This window comes from Durio zibethinus, unplaced genomic scaffold, assembly GCF_047325235.1.
Source record: "Durio zibethinus cultivar Kanyao isolate XHJ-2024 unplaced genomic scaffold, ASM4732523v1 HiC_scaffold_201, whole genome shotgun sequence".
In the NCBI taxonomy this organism is placed as follows: Eukaryota; Viridiplantae; Streptophyta; class Magnoliopsida; order Malvales; family Malvaceae; genus Durio; species Durio zibethinus.
Window position 1 is genome coordinate 25673 of NW_028322824.1, and position 6828 is coordinate 32500.

The 6828-nt window shown below is 29.5% G+C and overlaps 1 non-coding gene across 1 annotated transcript; it reads right to left on the reverse strand.

Moving 5' to 3' along the window:
- Window positions 1–2505: 2505 nt before the first annotated feature.
- On the reverse strand, window positions 2506–2592 carry TRNAS-GGA (transfer RNA serine (anticodon GGA)). Its single transcript has one exon. It is a non-coding gene; the product is annotated as a tRNA-Ser (tRNA).
- Between the last annotated feature and the right edge of the window lie 4236 nt (window positions 2593–6828).

The following is a 6828-nucleotide window of genomic DNA, read 5'->3' on the forward strand; positions in this document are numbered from 1 at the left end:
ATATATATATAAATTATATATAAATATAAATTATATATAAATGCATAAAAATATTTTCACTATAATTATCTAATTATTAGACTCTATTTATAATTCTAAACTAAATATAAATAAATTAAATATATATTAAATCTATATTAAATATAAATAAATATTAAATATAAATAAATTAAATCTATATTAAATCTATCTATCTATATTAAAATTAAATCTATCTATTAAATTAAATCTATATCTATATCTATATAAAAAAAAAAAATTATATATAATTTAAATGTAAAATATACTAAAAATATACTAAAAAATACTAAAAATATAAAATAAAAAATATAGTAATATATATACTTAGTATACTAATATTATACTAATATATATATAATACTAAATTATATATATAATACTAAATAGAATATAATACTAAATAGAATAGAATACTAAATAGAATAGACTAATAGAATAAAGATAACATATAATAAAATAAATATAAAATAAAAATATATAATATAGAGATAAATAATAAATAATTATAAAAATTATAAATATATTTATAATTTATTTTTATAATTTTTATAATTATAATAAAATTAGAATTAAATTATAATAATATTATTATAATTTAATATTATTAAATATAATGTTATTAAATATTAATATGATTAAATTAAAATATGATTAAATTAAAATATCATTTTTAATATGATTAAAATATAATCAAATAGAATGATTAAAATATAATCAAATAGAATTATATTATTCTATTCTTAATTATTATATTCTATCAATATTAGATTGAATATTAGATTGAATCTACCATTATTATATATTATTATATATTATTATATATCATTATATTAAATATGATTATATTAAATATGGCATAAATTATGTATGGCATAAATATGGCATTTAAAATTTAAAATTCTAGTTTTTCTAAATTCTAGTCTATAATTCATATTAATAATTCATAGTAATTATGAATAACTAATAGATAGTTAATAGATAAGATCGTAATAGTTTGCTGAATTCCTATGGATACAAAATTTCTATTATTTGAGCCCGCTTAGCTCAGAGGTTAGAGCATCGCATTTGTAATGCGATGGTCATCGGTTCGATTCCGATAGCCGGCTTTCTCTATTTGTTTGCTTTTTTACTTTTTTACATGATTGATAATGTTTTTTTGAAATCAAAGAACATTGAAAAAGCTTTTTCCCCTTTTCTTTCCAAAGGTCAACGATCCGTTTATTATGTCGTAGAAACTTTCAATTAGGAATAAAATTGGAGGAGTTAGATCTTTGCAGAATAAATCAAGAAAAAAAAAAAGGAAACTTTTTTTGGTTTAATTTTTAGATTTTAATTTTTATATTTTATATTTAATATATATTTTATATTTAATATATTTATATATTATATATATTTTATTTTAATTTCTATTTTTTGTATACATTATATACAATATACATTATATACAATACAAAAAAGTATGGATATTGATCCAATTCATCTCATTAATATTTGTAGTACAATCCTTCAGTCGATTTCGCTTCATTTAGTTCAGTTTTAATTTAGGTTTATGAAATTTCAATAAAATTCAAATTAATAAGGAGTCTTTATGTCGCGTTACCGAGGGCCTCGTTTCAAAAAAATACGCCGTCTGGGGGCTTTACCGGGACTAACTAGTAAAAGTCCTAGAGCCGGAAGCGATCTTAGAAACCGATCGCGCTCCGGTAAAAAATCTCAATATCGTATTCGTTTAGAAGAAAAACAAAAATTGCGTTTTCATTATGGCCTTACAGAACGACAATTACTTAAATACGTTCGTATTGCCAGAAAAGCAAAAGGGTCAACAGGTCAGGTTTTACTACAATTACTTGAAATGCGTTTGGATAACATCCTTTTTCGATTAGGTATGGCTTCAACTATTCCTCAAGCCCGCCAATTAGTTAACCATAGACATATTTTAGTTAATGGTCGTACAGTAGATATACCAAGTTATCGCTGCAAACCCCGAGATATTATTTCAGCGAGGGATGAACAAAAATCTAGAACTCTGATTCAAAATTATCTTGATTCATCCACCCATGAGGAATTACCAAAGCATTTGACCCTTCACACATTACAATATAAAGGATTAGTCAATCAAATAATAGATAGGAAATGGGTCGGTTTGAAAATAAATGAATTGCTTGTCGTAGAATATTATTCTCGTCAGACTTAAACCTAACTAAAATAACAAAACAAGGGTTCTGCTCCCTTTTCACCTGAGTTAAGGTTAAGTAAAGGAAGACAGGGTAAGGGATTTGATTCGGAAATTTTATTTTTCTCCTATTCATGTATGATAGATCCGTAGGTAGATTTTCATCCCCTGTACGCTATTTTACGTATTCCGTATTAAAAAGAAATTGGGAATAGAGAATCTATATCAAAGAAGGGTCTAACTCTTTAGTATCTGTTCTTATTTGATTTGATACATTGTAGTCAGTTACATTGGCGAATTAGGTGAAGGTGCGGAAAGAGAGGGATTCGAACCCTCGGTAAACAAAAGTCTACATAGCAGTTCCAATGCTACGCCTTGAACCACTCGGCCATCTCTCCTACATAATTATTATGGCCGATAACCCGAGCGAATAGCGAGTTATTCATATTAGATTGTTCGAGAGGTACGAACAATATCAATTCTAACTAGAAAACTAGCTATAAAAATAGAAAACTTTTCATCACTTTTTTCAGCACTTTTTCTTTAGCCTCCCGACTCGAAGAAATTTTTTTGTGAGGGGGCTGTTAAAAATAAATAATATAATACGATAAACATATACCATATATATCTATTCATGTTTGCGAAAAAGGCACTCCCATCTTTTTTCTGATATTTCTACCGGACTGGATTAAATCAATGAATTGAAACGAATCAAATCAATCGATTGGTTTTTTTTTTTTAGACTATGCTTAATGGATATTTTTAGTTCATAATTCTCTTTAGACTCTAATTCCCCATTTCTATAAGAATTCTAAAATTCTTTTCCAGTTTTAGATCTCTCAACAACAACCTCTTACTCTGTAAATCTATTACAAATTCATAAATCCTCTAAGGGATTTTTATATTTGATTATATGTTGTATACCTGCTATGCACAAAACACAAAAAAGGGCAGTTATTTTATTTTCATCATAGAACGATTATTCGATTATTTTTCCTCTTTTTATCATAATTTAATCAAAACTTCTCTAATTTTGCTAATCTATCCTAATCCGTAGGATAAATTTTTTGATTCTTCAACTTCGATGAAATCGTAATAATTCTTTTTTCTTTTTATATTTTATTCTTATACTAATAAATTCTTATACTAATAAATTTGGATGAAATAAAATAGGATTCAAATATTTCTTTTTTTTTTTTTTTCTTGATTCCTGCCAAAAAAATTGAAGTAAAGTAGAGGGCTATATCTTTTTTTTTTTTTTTTTTATGGAATGGGTCTGCTTTTATGTTATTTCGTACTGTACGCTTCCTTTGTTTGTGAGATCCTTTTTTTTTTCTCACGAAGGGGTAATGAAAAGAGTTATAGAATGGATTGCTACCTATGCCTAGATCGCGGATAAATGGAAATTTTATTGATAAGACCTTTTCAATCGTAGCCAATATCTTATTACGAATAATTCCGACAACTTCAGGAGAAAAAGAGGCATTTACTTATTACAGAGATGGTGCGATTTGATTATTATTATATAATTATAATTATTTTATATATTTTAATTATTTTATATATATTTTTTTTTTTATTTTTATTTTACCGCTCTTAGTCTTAGGAAAAAGACACATGATTCGGAATAGAAAAAAAAAAAAAAAGACTATTGAAAAAAAAAAAGAAATCTACGCTTGTTGAAGGTGAAGTTTATAAATAAAGCAATTCCTTCTGTCGTGTATCCCCGATTAATGCAACCTCAGATGCTTCAATTGTTGATTCGAGTATTGAGCGAAAGGTTACACCTATGGGTCTGTATTGTGGGTCAACCCTACTACACTAGTACCAATAGGCGGCATAGAGGAAGAAGCACTACATCTAGGAATCAACAACACGAAAACTTTGTTATTGTTATAAAGGATTCCCTTTCCTTATCGGGATCGGAACTAAGAGAAATGGTTGGGACAACAAACATCCATCTTGTTCGTACTTTGGATACCCATATAACCATCGAAGATTGTTGAAGTGACTAATTCCTGGAAATTAAGGAGCGTTGAGAACAAAGAAATTGTTGGAGTTTACTTTATTTATCTAGTACGAACACGCTTGATGGTAAGAAAAGATCTTTTGCAAGAGGGTTGGCTAGAGATTTCTTGTAAAAACATTAGCCCCGCTCAGTTCATAATGACAATATTTCGACCTTTTTTTTAATTCCATGGATTATTCTCATTATGCACATAAAGGAGGAGCCGTATGAGGTGAAAATCTCACGTACGGTTTTGGAACGGAGAATTCGTTGAATCGAATGACGACCGTAACGGATGTCGGCTCAATCCGAAGGAAATTATGCGGAAGCCTTACAGAATTATTATGAAGCTATGCGACTAGAAATTGATCCCTATGATCGAAGTTATATACTCTATAACATAGGCCTTATCCACACAAGTAACGGAGAACATACAAAAGCTTTAGAATATTATTTTCGAGCACTAGAACGAAACCCGTTCTTACCACAAGCTTTTAATAATATGGCTGTGATCTGTCATTACGTGCGACTATCTCCACTATAGAAATAAAAAAAAAAAGGAAAGAAAGAGCAAATACGCTAGTAAATAAATACGCTAGTAAATAAAATAGGCTTTCTACATATTGCATCGTCCAAAAAACGATTTTTATCAGCTGTAACAAAAAAAGAAAAAAAAAAAAGAAACTTCATAGAAGTCAAAATATGAAGAAATATATATGCCTAGATACTTTATTCTATGGATAAAGGATCTAATTGATAGAGGAAGCACCGTAAAGATCAATTAGCGAGGTTTTGGGCCGATACAATAAAAATAAATAAGAACTGCTTATTTATGTCATGATATGAGATAAAAATTAGGAATCAACTTATGTAATAGAGCCGATCCCCTAAGTTATTGAGCAGCGGTGTAGCATCAGATCCCAAAGACAGTAAGTCTTTTTTATGAGGAAGAAGTCTTTTTCAAGGATTCTATATAAATTTATATATGATATGAAACCGAGATAGTTACCTTTCAGAAAAATCTAACGGACGATAATCCCGAAACGCCTATGCTTTATTTTTCTGAAGGTGGGAGAAAAGATAAAACTCATTATTAATTTAATCCAAATTAAAGTTTGAAACTCATGTAATTAACCTCTTTTGGTTAACCCGAGACAAATCGATAGGATCTATGAGAAATCTCATTCAATTGGATATATGGTAGGGTAAAAAAATGGGACACCAAAAGAATTGACTGCCGAGCCGTATGAGGTAGGAAACTCTCAAGTACGGTTCTAAGGGAAGGAATTGACCCGCCTATTCCGACCGGGGAGAACAGGCCATTCGACAGGGGGATTCTGAAATAGCGGAGGCTTGGTTCGATCAAGCCGCTGAGTATTGGAAACAGGCTATAGCGCTTACTCCTGGTAATTATATTGAAGCGCAGAATTGGTTAAAGATCACGAGGCGTTTCGAATAAGAACAAGAGCTCTCTGTTTATTTATTATTTTCGGATTAGAAATTCTAATTAGAAATTAGAAAATTCTATTACTATTAAATTCTATTCTTATTCTATTAAATCCATTTAATTAAATTACCTTACCATTAAAATTATTAAATTAGATTTTTTATTCATATTCAATTTGAATCTTTAAATATTAAAAAATATTAATTTAATTGGAATTGTTAATTGTGTAATTGTTTGTTTTTGTTGGACCCATCGGTCAGATCATTTCTCTCTCTCTGGGAAAAACCAATCAAAGAATTTCATTATATCCTTTCTAAAATCGTTCTATTTCGTCTGATATTTCGTAAGGATAAGTAATACACGGATATAGCAAAATAAAAAATATTTTCTTTTCTGCTTCTATTAAAACGAATAAAAACCCCTCGAATGACTCAATATCAATACTGGAGTATCCCTTAGTAATGAATGCTCACGCGAGTTGGGATAGAGTAATATTCCTTGTTCTATCTATGTAAGACAAAAAAAACTCCATCTAGGAACTTCTAATTAAGATAGGAATACAATACACAGGTTGCACAAAAAAATTGTTTTTGCACCAATGTAAGTAAAGTCCGGAAAAGGTTTTATAAGATTAAAAAAGGTCCGTTGAGCGCCTCATGGATATGTCATAATAGATCCGAACACTTGCCCCGGATCGACTTCCAGATCATAATTGCTCTAGTGAATAACTAAAGAAAAAATGGATAGATAAAAAATAGATAGATGAGAGATAGAAGAGAAAGAAACTAATTATAAGCGTCTCTCATAGGTTCACTAATTACTTGACTGTTGGCGGGTCTCTTTGTATGTGTTGTCCGGAAAGAGGAGGACTCAATGATTATTCGTTCGCCGGAACCAGAAGTCAAAATTTTGGTAGATAGGGATCCCGTAAAAACTTCTTTCGAGGAATGGGCTAGGCCGGGTCATTTCTCAAGAACAATAGCTAAGGGACCCGATACTACCACTTGGATCTGGAACCTACATGCCGATGCTCACGATTTCGATAGCCATACCAGTGATTTGGAGGAGATATCTCGAAAAATATTTAGTGCCCATTTCGGCCAACTCTCCATCATCTTTCTTTGGCTGAGCGGCATGTATTTCCACGGTGCTCGTTTTTCCAATTATGAAGCATGGCTC